The sequence below is a fragment of the Talpa occidentalis genome, unplaced genomic scaffold (assembly GCF_014898055.3).
Source record: "Talpa occidentalis isolate TD23 unplaced genomic scaffold, MPIMG_talOcc4v2.1 talOcc4.15, whole genome shotgun sequence".
Classification (NCBI taxonomy): Eukaryota; Metazoa; Chordata; class Mammalia; order Eulipotyphla; family Talpidae; genus Talpa; species Talpa occidentalis.
In genome coordinates this window covers 68636944-68652522 of record NW_023601543.1, presented here as the reverse complement: position 1 = coordinate 68652522, position 15579 = coordinate 68636944, and positions in this window count along the sequence as shown.

Sequence of the window (15579 nt, the reverse complement as noted above, 5' to 3'; positions counted from 1 at the left end):
TATTAGGCTTCTTTCTCCTAATTCAAAGCAACCCACACAGAACTCAGACTATATCTGAATTTATGCAATTCACTATCTTTACAAAGTGTATCTTAATAATAGACCCATTCCACACTTGCAGTCACTGATACCTGAAGTAATTAATCTCTCTGGCCTCTGAGGTATGACATCTTAATAACAAACAAAACGTAAGATGGTGTACAACTTTCCATTTACCATAAATGTGGCTATATGAGATTTTGTAGTTTCTGCACTATCTGAAGTTGTACTGCACTCTCTGAAGGAAATACTCTAATGTACTTAGCTTTCAATTTGGGGCTCAGTGTGTCTCAACTGATTTTTCTACTTCTCCACAACATGAACTTTTTGGAGCATTCCTTAGAAATAAACTAAAGTATATCATTTGTTAATCTAAACATATTTATGCATTTTAACAAAGTACTATGTACATAGTTTACTATCTTTTTTCTTTTTATTTTAGTATTGTTTGTAGTAGATTATTTATAAAATGTGTCATGAGTTATCTGTACTTAACCCTTGGATATCAGACATCCTTTTGAAAATACATTGTTTATTTCCTACCTATAGACTAGAAGCAAGGCAGAGTGACAGAGGATAGAAGTTGGAAACTCCATATACACTTAAACTGGAGCACAGTAGAGATTTTCAGAATAGGGTAAATAGTGCACAACCCTTACCATGGAAGCTTAGCTGTTTATGTTACATGTGCCTATGAAAGTGTACATTATTCTCCCTGCTAGAATTCTCGTATAAATCGTAAAACAGAATACTGTAATTGAAAAACACACAAATCCATGACCCATTTATCTAAAACTCACCCTTAGAGTGAACAGATAATTACTAAGTTACCAATCATTACAGCTTTTGATGCTAGGTACCAAATCCCATGCCCTAATTGTCTCTCTTATGAATATATGTCATTAGCACGTATTTTCAAAAATGAATTATGGGAGATTATACTGTATTACTGCTTACATAGCTTGAAAAGTGTTTTTTATCATGATTATAATTCACATAAGAAAAAAATTTAAGATTTAGCAGTATATTATTTTCTTAAAAAAATTTAAACTTGGGCCTCCCTGGTGGCGCAGCGGTTGAGCGCTGGGTTGCGAAGCTGCCCGCGGCCTCTGCGGCTCCGGTTCGATCCCCGGCTGCTCCCCGGCCACCAGAGGAGGGTCCCACATGGCGCGCAGACCTCTCCTGCCGCCCGCTGCTCCCCTCAGCAGTGTACTTCGGTCCTTCTGCCTGCTCTGCTCCCCGCTCTGGCTCTGGTGAATTCTCTCACCCTCCCGCGCTTCTGACTGTGCCCAGTGCTTGTATAAACAAATAAATAAATCTTTAAAAAAAAAAAAATTTAAACTTTAAGAGGGCCAGTATTTAATATTCTCCAAGCACAGGCTCTCAAAATAAGATATATAGTAATTTATTCTGTGGCCCTGCCTTGCAAATTCTTCTGAAGCAAGGATTTGAATATCAGAACTCACTTTGGGATCCTCATATCAGTTACTATTGTGGTTACCAGAAGGAAATGGTTAAGAAGGTTAGGTGAATCCATCAGATAAAAGGGGTCAGCAGGATGATGAAGGACAGAATTAGAATTTCAGTGGTGAATTTAATGTAGTATATACAGACACTTAACATATATGATTCACCTGAAACTTACACAATGTTATAACACAACACAATTTTACTTCAATAAAATTTTTTTAAATCTTCAAAAGTATCTCTGCTATTTAGTTTCCTTGTCTATAAATAATGATTGTGAGGAATAATTGGCAATGCCCAGGTAAAAATTAGTAACACGGAGACTAGTTATTATAGTTAGGATATTTTAAAGGAAGACAGGATCGAGTCCTACCTTCAAGTGTTTACTATTCTCCTATGATAAGGTATTTGTAGAACATGAATCAAATGGATAATAATATGTTAAGTAATTAGGTGCTGGTTGAACTATAGAATCCTTTAGAAATTGCCTGAATATTTACTGCTTATTTTGAGATAAGTATACCTACCAAGGCATTAAATTGTTATTAAAAATAGAAGAAAAACATAGAACAAGGCCTTATAAACTGAAAATGCTAAAATCTCAAGAAAAACACCATTTTCTTTCCCATTTTTTATAGTCCCATAATTCATAGAAGCATATAATACATGATTTGGAAGAATATGAAAAATTAGACATTAAACAACAGACTATAAATACTTAGAATGAAGATAATGAATACATTAATAATCAAAATATCAGGATAAAGTCAATTAGGTTAGGGACATAAGGAAGCCATGAACATTAAATTAATGTTCATATAATAATCTTTCTGTTTTCATGTTCTGGAGTCCAAGTTATTTTCAATATAAAATTTATACACTTTACATATTCAATAACATGCTTAGCAATTGGCAACTATTGGAATTGTGTTATAATAGGCCTCCAAGTCTTTTGCCATCTTCAATTTTAAATTTATTAGGAAAAAAGAAAAATATATAGTACTATTCTAAAAAGGAAAGATAAACAAAGTGTGCACACAGCCAAACCCTAGACTCAAAGCTGTATTTCCTGCTTCCACACTTTTCTTTTTTTTTAAAGATTTATTTTATTTATACAAGCACTGGGTACAGTCAGAAGCGTGGGAGGGTGAGAGAATTCATCAGAGCCAGAGTGGGGAGCAGAACAGACAGACTGACCAAACACACTGCTAAGGGGAGCAGTGGGAGCGCAGGAGAGGTCTGCGCGCCATGTGGGACCCTCACCTGTGGCCAGCTGGGGATCAAACAAGCGCTGCAGAGGCTGCAGGCAGCCTCCCAGCCCAGCACTCAACTGCTGCACCACCAGGGGAGGCCCTTCCACACTTTTCTTGATGTATATTAGGACAGTATTTTTTTCATCCTTGAAAAACCATACATGAACATTCTATTATCTTGAGTGTTTAAAGTAGAGTTGCTTCAAAGAGTTTAAAGTTGATACTCATTTGCCTATTGAGCTATACCTTGGTACAAAGTTTTTTTTTTTTTTTTTTAAGATTTATTTATTCATACAAGAACCAGGGTACAGGCCAGATGCACGGGAGGGTGAGAGGATTCACCAGAGAGCAAGGAACAGAACAGGCAGACGACAGAAATACACTGCTGAGGGGAGTAGCAGGTGAGACAGGACAGGTCTGCTGCGCTATGTGGGACCCTCGCTGGCTGGCCAGGATTGAATCGGCACTGCAGAGGCTGCAGACAGCTTCACAGCACTGTGCTCAACTGCCTGCACCACCAGGGGAGGCCCACAAAGGGTTTTTAACTACTGCTGATTGACAGATCACATCAAGTTTGTTTAATTACCCCTGCCATTATCTATGGGCATAAATCTGCAAATATTAAAAGTTACAAGGTTATCTTGATTTCTCTTCTAAAGATTTAATGTTATCTACTTTAATCTTCTGTGGCAGTTAATTCTAAATCCTTCAAGGTAACATTCCTTCTATTGATTATACACTAATTATAAAAACACTACACTAAGCTTTCTTCATTCATATCTATAGGTTTTTTATAAGAACACAAGATGTTATTAAATATTCTGATACATTTATTTTTGTTTCAAGGATAATGATTACTGACCACTCACTGGAAAGACTTAATATAGGGCCTCCCCGGTGGCGCAGCGGTTGAGCGCTGGGTTGCGAAACTGCGCGCGGCCTCTGCGGCGCCGGTTCGATCCCCGGCTGCTCCCCGGCCACCGGAGGAGAGTCCCACATGGCGCGCAGGCCTCTCCTGCCGCCCGCTGCTCCCCTCAGCAGTGTACTTTGGTCCTTCTGCCTGCTCTGCTCCCCGCTCTGGCTCTGGTGAATTCTCTCACCCTCCCATGCTTCTGACTGTACCCAGTGCATGTATAAACAAAAACAAACAAACCAGCAAACAAATAAATAAAGCATGCCTCTATTAAAAAAATAAATAAATAAAAAAAATTAAAAAAAAAAAAAAAAAAAAAAGACTTAATATAAACCTTTTGATTAAAACCAAGGATACACATATATAAATGTACATTCATCATTCATAATTTTTATTCACGCATACACGTCTTCTTACATACATACATATGTAAATACTACAACACAAGCATTCCATTATTTCCTTAATTACTTTTTCTTTATACTCATATTCAGACAATAGTGCTACAAGATGTCATCACCCTTTACTGTAGCTTCTAATTATAGAGAAAAGTAATTCTGACTTGAAAAAGACAGATCTGGGGCCTCTCTATGGCAACTTAGAAACAAAACTGCAGCTTGTGTCCAGTAATAAATTTATTTAACGTTAACTCAAAACTCTAAAGGTCACATGGGAATATATTAAGTCTGACTCATAAAATTATCAGTGTTAGACCCTTTTGATCCAAAATGGCAATTTCACAAGATTTAATCATAAGAAATTTTGAAGAACATAAGCACAGCAGTCCAATTATGTTATGTTTTAGCCAATACTTTTTCCAAATTTGTATAGTGGTGTATGGTCTAGGACAGAACTTAACTACCTCCAAAAGTGCAGTAAACATCTGGAACAGGTCTGTGAAGAGCAACAGACATGAGAACATGTGTATGGCTTCCTGAGAGAGCTCATAGCCAAGTAGATGTGGCTTAAAATTGGGTACAAGTTATCCACCTAAACACTGGTGAACAATTTCCTTTTCTCTTTTATGTATCTATTTATTTGCTTAAAAAAATAAACAGATCCTGCCTAGAATAAGGTTTGTCTCTGACTACTTCATCTCTAGGCTTCTGAATACTACACACTAGCCCTTGCTAAAAATGATTTCAAGGCACCCATAATTTTCTTACCTAAGCTACAATAACCTTACCACAGTGACATTGCTCTAGGTTAACAAAGGATTACTCTCTATGAAAAGAATAATTTGAAAAGATAAATGTACACAACCCTGCATTCATAGCAGCATTATTCACAATAGCCAAGACATGTAAACAACTTAAATGCCCATTGACATACGACTGGATGATGTTGAAGTGTACTCAATAGAATACTACTCAGCTATTAAAGATGAAATGTTGCCCTTTTCAACAACATGGATGGAATCTGAGAGTATTGTACTAAGCAAAATAAATCAGAAAGTGAAAGACAAGAGTTGGATTCTCTTATATGGTGGTCACCAGCAGGGGAGGAAAAGAGCATGGAAAGAAAAGTTAGAGGGGGTTTCATCTGATAATGGAAATGGCACTAGAAATTTGGTGGTAGGTGAGGTGAGGCTTGTACACATACACAAGTGTAAAGCTTTACTCTTGAAAATTATATAGTATTTGAATCATTAGTAAATCAATAAAACTTTATTAACAATGTCATTCTGTATCTCTTGAAATTTCATTGCATCCCACATCATCTCTCTGAAAGCAAAACAAATATACACCCTATATATTTGTGTATAATAATACACTACATCCTGTTTTGCCTCTACCTAATGTGAAAAAATGTAACCTATCATTGAGGTGGTGGGCAGAAATCTAAGATGACTCCCAATAAGTCACATATTTGCATACAAAGGTATGCAAATTGAGGGCAGGAAGAACCCATGTCTTGCTTTTAGCCAACAGAATATAGCAAAGTTGCTGGGATAGTCACTCCTTAGATTAAATTTGACAAAATAAAACTCCCTTTCAGCAGGAAGAGCAGTCTCCTAATGACCAAGGAGAAGACAACTGTGAGTTAGTAAATGAAGGTTGTTTTAAGCCTGCAAATTTGTAATAATTTCTTACCAAGTAATTGAATACTAATATAATTCTCAATTAAGTGGTTTTTACATACACTGCAGTCTCTAATGGTCATCTATCTTCTCCCTTATTCTCATCTATCTAGTCTATATTTCTTCCCTCATGATTCCTTTACCACTAATTTTATTAGGCATATTATTCTCATTTCCCCAAACCTCTCCTATATATTCAACCTTTACCTTGATAATTTTAGAAACATAATTTAAGCATGGCTCACTCATTTCTGAACAATTTTATCACTCTACTACTAAGGAGACTACTTTGGTATGCATCAGAAACCTAATTGGAGGATATCTTTCTCTTGAATCTCTCTTGAATCCCCTTTGCTACATTCAAACCCCATTCATGCCAAAATTCACCCTTCTTTGAGAATCATGTCAATATGCTAGTCTAATTTTCCTATTCTAGTACCTTCCTCAACTTTCCTGTATTACTGGTACCTAACTGGAGTTATCCTAGATTTTCAGAACCTGGAAAATATTAGATTTTGAGGTCCTGAAATAAAAAAAAAACACTCAATAAAGTAGATGACATTCCTGATAATCTTCAACTCTAGTTTTCTTTGCCTTATCTGCCTTTCAACCACCCTTGTGATTACTTCAAAACTTTTACCCCTTAACTCCATTTACTACTTAGCTCTATGTTCTTCTGTTCAACCTATTGATTATCTAATTTTACTATTAGAATTACCTAGGAAACTCCTTATAAATCTTGATGTTCATATTCAAACTATTTTTCTCCTCAGCTAAAGAATTCTAACCTTATAGTTTACAATAAGATCAGATCAAAATATTTGCAGAATATAATTCTTTTTCCCTTCCAAGCTTTTTAGGCATAGGCAGTTTTATTTTCTCATTATGTTCTCCCCTCCTTTATTTATCTTTCAGTATCCTGTTATTAATTCAAGGTTCACCTCCTCTAGGAAGTCTTCCCTGATCTGGTTTAGGGGAATGAAAGGCTTCCTTCCCTATGGGAATAAGTTTCTTGTCCATGGTACTGACCTTGGACCTTTCACACTTCTGTAGTACCTGCGTAAATTCACATATGCAAATATCTCCTCTTCTAGGTTGACTCTTGGTTTCCTAGTTTTAATGTTTCTAATGCAAACAATATATGCTATTATCTTACAGAATAGATGTAGCCTCCCGGTATTTTAACATTTTATATCACTTATACCTTACAAAAATGCACAGCAGTACAATGAATTAGCATTTATAAAAATGGGAGTTTTGGTAAATAATCATTCTCCTCTACCTCTAAATTAAAGATGTATATTCTTGCCTCTGATATTAGGCCTTCACCATGTGACTTACATTGGCTGATGAAATATGAACACAAATTTTAAATGTTTTGCATGACTTGGTTTCATATCACATAATTCTGTCATTTGCTTTGGGAACAGCATTGTCTGAATAGTTCCTGTATCCAGAAAAGCATGTCCCATGGAGCAGAGATGGACACTCAGTCTTTATTCAAGCCCAAGTAAGTTCAGCTGAGCATAGCCTGCACATAAAGCACTAAATGAAAGAGCAGTGTTTGTTGCTGTAGATGATTAAGATTATTGGTTATTGTAATACAGCATTATTACAAGAGTTGACTAATACATGAAAAATAATAAAGATTGTAGAGGATCATTTAAAATTATTGAACTGAAAAGAATGACTAAGCCAGGATATAAGGTCAAGAATACCTTATCTCTACAACAGCTATTAACCTCTAACCTATATAATCCACTATGCAGGGAAACAACCTTAGAATAAAATAGTCTCTGAATAACTATTTTTAAGAAGGCATGAATGCACTTACCATCATCTGCAAAGCAAATTATCACTTACTTTGCAATGACCACCATAAACTCTCAATGTACCAGTTAAAGTCAAAATATACCGAAAACAGATTTTTATTTTTATTTTAAAGTATTTGTATAGAATTTAGATAAACTTTAAGCAAAAAACTGACATGACCACATAGGTGTTTTATAAACAGAAACCTAGAAGTATGATAATGAGCACAAGAATAGAAAATTAGTGTCCAAGTAAGAACTGAAACAAGATACAGTTAAAACAATAGAAAGGAGGGCCTCCCTGGTGGTGCAAGGGGTTAAGACACAACCTATGAAGCTATCTGCAGCCACTGCAGTGCAAGTTCGATCCCCAGCCAGGGAGCTACCCACATGGCGCAGCAGATCTCTCCTAACTCGCCCTCTGCTCCTCTCAGTAGTGTATTTCAGTCATTTTGCCTGTTCCGTTCCCCACTCTGTCTCTGGTGAATCCTCTCACCTCCCACAACTCTGGCCTGTACCCCAGTTCTTGTATGCATAAATAAATAAATCTAAAAAAAAATAGAAAGGAGTTGAACAGATCCAAGAATAACAGGGAAAAAAAAAGAAGCTAAGTCTTCAGAAAATTGCCTAGAAATGAAATAGTTAAGACAGAGATAACTCTTTGATGTTTTGAAAGGACATCTAGGTGAGCAATGCTGTTGTTTGATAAACTATAGAAAATAGTAAGTTTGCAGAAGGAGCTAAGTTGATAAGTACTATGCATAAAATGCAGTACTTTTGACGTTTGAATACATTCAATTAGAAATATTTAGTGGGGCATCACAGTTCTGTAGAATGTAAGAGATGAATCAAGATGGATTTGCATAATAAAGATCATCAACATTGAATTGATAACTGAAATGGAAGTGAATGATAAAGTTTATATAGAGTGAGAAGGGTAATTAAAACACCCCTGAGAAATACTAATATCTGTAGGTGAGACCAGTAAAATATAATTAAAAAAATACAAAATGAGAACTGCCAAGACAACCTCATCAGGAGAAAGTTAGTTTTTATAGGATTCAAGAGATGAAAACATTCTCAAATAGAGTTTTGATGGAAACATATGGTGACTGTTGCTACCCTCTCTGCTTTTAAACCCTCTTCTGGAAAAAGTGCACCTAATTTCCTTGGGGAAATTATCACCTCTTATTCTCAGGCCAGGATTTTAGATGGTGTTGCCATCTAGCAACATAATTCTAGCTTCTGGGTATATCTGATTTGCTTATGGCTACTTGAGAAACTTTGTCTTCCTGTCAGAGTTATTGATTCACAAATGATAATGTTACACAGCCAAAGCCAAAGACAGTATTATGATTCTTTATCCGAGAATTCTCTAACAGAGACTGCAGCGATTATGTAATGCAATAAGAAAGCACATTGTTTTTGGGAATCACAAGATGGAGCCAAAAAGGAGAAAGGCAGGGTCAAGAGAAGATATAACCTGCCTTGATGCTACCGGTTTTATTAGAGAGATCAATGAATTCTGCTTTTGCATAAATCAGTCTGAGCTGGATTGTGGTGGTTTTGCCACTTTAAAAAGGAAGGGTTCTAGAATATGCAAGGTGCTGTTCAAAAGTGTGAAATACAAACAAAAATAAGAGATGAGGACAGAGACATATTCAGCAACAAAGATTATTTGTAAACAGCCAAGTTTTTTTTTCATTGCTGTGAATGAAAAAGTGAATTGCATTAAGTCATCGAAAACTATTCTACCAAGAAATCTAGGAAATGGGACATGTGAAGAAGTTTTACACGGAGATAGAAATTAGGACAAAGTTGATGCCTAGAAATTTAGAGTTTCAGTCTCAGAAATCTAGTGTTCTTGCAATAAAGCACCCATCAGGTGTTGAAGTCAACTTGTAGTAGTCAACTATAAAACATGAGTGGAAAGTATTGTGTAAATGTGATTATTTCTAGCTTGCATTTGACAAGATTCAATTTTCTATACCATCAGAAATACTCATTTTTAAAATCCCTACTACACCAGGATTTTCCTATAAATAGGATACATCAATTGCTTTATTATAAAGGATGAAATATGAAGTAATACATCATCATATACATCAGAGCTGTTCCTGATACTGTCATCAGTTATGAACAACAGTAAATTCACTAAGATGATCTCAACAATTAACAGGTTATGATCAGATGGATGAAAAATATGATGAAAATTTAAACCATAAATTAGTGCATATATATAATTTTTATATATAGCAATAAAACACACAGAATAGAGGGGTATATCTGCATTTCTGAAAAATGAATTTATACAGAGTAACAATGAACCATATGAAAAGATTATTAGGAGCAATCCTAGTTATAGCAGCAACAAAAAAATTTAGTACTTAGGAATAAACTTAAGTAGGTAAATACCTGTACACAGACATCATGTGTCGAACATTTTATCATTTTAAATTGAGGTAAAATTGGTTTACAACACTGTATATGATTTAGGGGTGTAGGTTCACACCTCTTTCAATATATGTTACCACAACTTGTTCGATAACAAAGACCCTATAATTCTCCACCATGGTTCATTAGATCTTTTACCTCTTTACCCATTTTCCATCCTTCTCTACTGGTAGACTCAACTCTTCAGTCATATTTCTAGAGTATCTTTTGGTATAATATGCTCATATAGTGTCATCCACCACTTTTCTGCACTGATGCTGTTTTTCAAGGACCTTGCCTGTGTCCTCTCTTCTGTAGGGTCATTTTTGCACTAGAGTGGATGGAAAGAGAAATACACAGGGACCCGCCTAGCATGCTTTCTCCTATTATTCACTCCCACTACAACTGATTTCAAGAGCCACTTTGAATCTATGAATAGTACTAGGTTAATACTGTTCACTCTCTGCCAAGCAGACTTTTTTTTAAAAAAGGGGAAATTTATAATTTACTATATAAAGCGTTCCATTTTAGTCTAAGACACATCTATAATACACTTAAAATGTATTAAAGAAGTGAATAAACTTGAAAGGAATTTTTCACCAGCTAAAATAGTCCTGAAATCCATTCTAATTTATTGTCTGTACACTAAAGGGAAAAAAAAAAGCAGTAGATAAAATATTTACCTTTACATATTTTACATGAACAACCTAAAATTAAGGATACAATTTAAAACTCAACCCTACAACTATCACAGCTGGGAAAGTCATTAAGAGGCAGCTGGTGGTTGAAACTCTGCCAAACTGAATCTATCATTCTCAGTTTTTGCTGTATTAATGGGAAATTTAGTTCCCAATATACAGACTCTTTAAATCCCACCAATTCTTCCAACTTCTTGGTCTTAAACATATTGGTAACCTATTGTCTGTCTTTTACTTTTTTTAATTGAGGTAACATTGGCTTACTTAATTAAGTCACTTGAGTTTGATTTTGATAATTTTTGGCAAGTATAATATTATGGTTTCAGAGTCATGACTTTAAACCCTATGGTCAATACAACTTAAGTTACAGTCAGATTGCTATTTAAATTAGACAAGTGTTTATTTAGAAATTGTTTGGTAAATTTTATATAAAGAATTTTATAGAGTTAATGTAAACCAGAAGATCATAGGATTATTGAAAGGCTCAGTCTTTCAAGAAAGTTCTTAAAATTATTATTTCCACAGCAATACTGTTTTAATGCTGAAGCTAGTAATTCAATTATGTAGTGATAAAGAAATATCACTATTTAAGCAGTTTTTACTCACAAAATATATTATTTGAAAGCATTTTGGAACACTGAGTTATTCTGAGACACTACTATATTATAATGTTGATTTAAATTGCCTAATAAAAGTCAGTATGATTAACTCTGCAGATATAGTGAATAACACAAAAATCAAATAAGTATTTTATCTTTCAAAAATTAACTTGCATTATTAAAAGGATAATGGCAAAAAGGCAAAAAATCACAAATATCTACCCCTAACAATGTATTTGTTTCTATACACACATTTTTTAGGGTGAAATGGACATCACTAAGTCATAAAAAATATGCAAATTATTTTAACATTTGTTTTTATAGTTGAGGTTCTTCAAAAACAGCTTTACTGAGGTATAATCAACTACACAAAACCTGGGCATGATTAAGGTATACAATTTGTTTGGAGATATGCATATAGCCATGAAACCATCACCACAATCCAAATAAGCAACATATCCAACATCTCCAAGTTTCCTCTGATGCGTTTTCTTTCTGTGTTAAAGACATTTAACATGAGATGTACTTTCAACAAAATTTTACATGTACAATAATGAAATGTTTCCTCTGTCATTGTATGGTAAGAGACCTCTAGAACTTGTTCATCTTGCATTCCTGAACATTCTACCTATTGAACAGCACCCCCCCAATTCCCTGTACCCCCAGTCCCTGACAACCACAAGATGACTTTCTATTAGTTTCACTATTTTAAGTTCTTCCTGTAAGTGCAAATATTTAGTATTTATCCTCCTGTAATTGGTTTATTTCACTTATCATAATGACCACCAGCTTCATCCCTGTTATTCAAAAGGCAGGCTTTCTTTAAAACAGGTTAATACCCTATTGCATGTATATATCACATTCTCTACCTGCCAAGACACTTAGGTTGATTCCAGGTGTGGCTACTGTGAATATTACTACAATGAACATGGGGGTACATGGGGGGTATTTCTCTTCAACAAACTGATTTTAATTCTTTTAGATATATACTCAGAAGTTAGATTGTTGGATAATGTGACAGTTATAATTTTCATTTTTTGAGTAATTGCTAACAGTTTTCCATAGTGGCTGTATCATTTTATACTCTCATCAGCAGTATACAATGGTTACAATTTCTCCACATCTTATTTAATATGTATCTTTGTTATTTGATAATAACCTTTCTAAAAGGATTGGGATGATATTTCATTTTGTTTTGATTCACATTTCTGTAATGATTAGTGATGTTGAGCTTCTTTTCAAATCCCTATTAGTCCTTTGTGTGTCTTCTTTGGATAAATGAATGAATTTGCACCTTCAAATGCCTATATGACAAACATAATAAAAGCACAGGCAACAAAAGCAAATATCAACAAGTGAGACTACATCAAACTAAAAAGTTTCTGCACAGAAAAGGAAACAATGAAAGTGAAAAAGTAACCTACAGAGTGGGAGAAATTTTTTGCATATGATGCATCTGATCAAGAGTAAATATAAAAATATAAGCTGAGTGAAATCAAAAAGTGAAAAAAATAAAGAACTCTTACAACTCAATTGCAAATAAAAACAAAACACAAAAGGTAACAACCCAATTAAACATGAGCAAAGGACCTGAAGAGACATTTACACAAAGCATCTGTTTTAAAAAACTGGTAATATGTTAATTCAAAAATTTGTATTAACTCTACCCAAATAGATACATCATTCATGTTCCTTAGATATGAAAAAAAATACTGAATACTGTAAGATAATTACATACAAAACCCATTTTTTTTTAATTTAGCAAGCTATTCATTCTTTAAAAAAATATTCACCATAGTACCACAGTAACTAGTTTTTTTTTTCAGCTTTTCTTTTTAAAGTTTTGTTAAATAAGTTATCTTTGGCCCAACGCTTAGATTTTATTGTTATAGGATTAACTATTTCTGTTATCCTAATTGGCTGAATAATGACTAGAGTTTATTTTTATTAATTTGTTACTGAAATTCTCTTGAAAATCATTTTTGACTCGAACCTATGGACAAAGATGACACAAAATGCAGATTTTTCTCACATCAAAGGCTTCTTAAAACTGCTTTTTGTGTAGCATCTCTCACTCATTCTAAGGTCTCACTAGGAAACAAGTGCCTGGTTTCTTAAAGGAATTATCTATTAGCACTTTCGCTTTTGTGCTTTGTCAAACTAAACAACATTGTGACACCAAGTTATGGCAGACTAGCCCATGGGTTTGGAACAGTTTGACTGCTCACAAGTCTCTTCACCATTCACCTGCACCATGAACTGTCATCTAGGAAGGAGGGGGAATTCCACTGAGGTGTTCCAGCTGAATCCTGCTTAAATAATCCACGGAGGATATTATTTTTAAAAGAACTCTTCCTAAAGAAAAAACAACCATAATACTGGTTTTGCAATTTCTTTAATCACTTTAAACCAGTATAGGGCCTATACTACCATGTTAGTCACATTGTGATATTTGTGTGAGATAGTAAAAGAATTAACACATCCAGAAGGATGTATTCATTAAATAAAATGTTAACTAGGAATATCTTATAGGAAATAGTTTTGCCTCTGTAATATATTTAATACAAAGACAAATGGGGACAGTGTACTCTAAGAATTAAGTGTGCAGGCTCTAGAAATAGACTTTTTGGGATGATAGCTATGGTTCACCACTTATAATTTGTACGCCCTTGGCAAAATCAATTGCCCACTATGTGACTCAGTTTCTTAAGAAAATGATAGACTATTTCAGCATGAAATGAGCTAAGACTAAAATATTTAGAATCATGCCGGACTGGTAGTAAATAACCTGGTTAATTATTAATTCATGGATCAGTCAAGGTATGACACTCTAAAGTTTTTTTTTTTCTTTTTCTATTGTTATCTACATTCTTTTTATTTTCAAACTTTTTGAGGTATAATTGAAAAATAGGAATAGCATGTATTTAAGGTATACAACTTGATAATTGATACTATAATTGAAAAGTAGTTGTAAAGGGTATGCATACTACATTCACACTTACTACATATATAATGTACTACATTAACCTATTAATGGGTCCTTTAGGTGGTCACATGGATAAATGAATGAATTTGCACCTAAATTTATATTTGGAAATAATCATAACCTGAGACATTACATTGCACATATTTGTTTGGTTATTTAAATAGTCCACGAATGAGGAGGAACTCATTTGTACATTTCCAAATTTACAGGGAATAAGGAAAGTGCAACTTTTCAAATTTCTATTTTCCCTTCATTTTTACTGGATCAAGCTATTAGAAAATTACCAGATAACTAAACAAAAGGCATTTGAACTGAAAGCCTCAATCACAACATGATCAAAAGAAGCAGCAATGCAATGTCCTAACACTTATTTTCTCCTGTGTGTACTAAATGCATTTTCTTATTAAGAAGTTAGTAGCATTTAAGTATCTCATTCCCCTTGCAAATGAGGAACATTTATCTAAAGGTAAATTGTGGTATACTACCATGGATACTTCACAGAAAAGAATGAAAAGCAAACCAACTCATCAAAATATTCGAATGGGACTTGTGTTAACCACATATTCCACTTTCCGGTTAAAAAGATTCCTGGAACAAACTGAAAAATGATGAGACTTTTAAGATTTATTTATTTATACAAGCACTGAGTACAGTCAGAAGCACGGGAAGGTGAGAGAATTCACCACAGCCAGAGCAGGGAGCAGAACAGGCAGAAGGACCGAAATATACTGCTGAGGGGAGCAGCGGGCAGCAGAAGAGGTCTGCGCGTCATGTGGGACCCTCGCACGGTGGCCGGGGATCAAACTGGCGCTGCAGAGGCTGCGGGCAGCTTTGCAACCCAGAGCTCAACCATTGTGCCACCGGGGAGGCCCGAAGAGGCTTTTTTAAAAAAAGATTTATTTATTCATGCATACAAGAACTGGGGTATAGGCCAGATGTGTGGGAGGGTGAGAGGATTCACCAGAGACAGAGCAGGGAGCAGAACAGGCAGACTGACTGAAATACACTGCTGAGGGGAGCAGCGGGCTAGACAGGAGAGGTCTGCCGCGCCATGTGGGTGTCTCCCTGGATGGCTGGGATTGAACTGTGCTGCAGAGGCTGCAGACAGCCTCACAGCGCTGTGCTCAACCACCTGTGCCACCAGGGAAGCCCAGATGAGACCTTCATATAAGATATCAGTGAAATTGCTACTTTATCTGACTTACTGAAATGCAGTTTTTATTTCATAAACTTTACTAGCAAATTCTAAGTCTTAACTCTTTGCAAGGTCAAATAATGTAATAGATGAACTCCACTACAT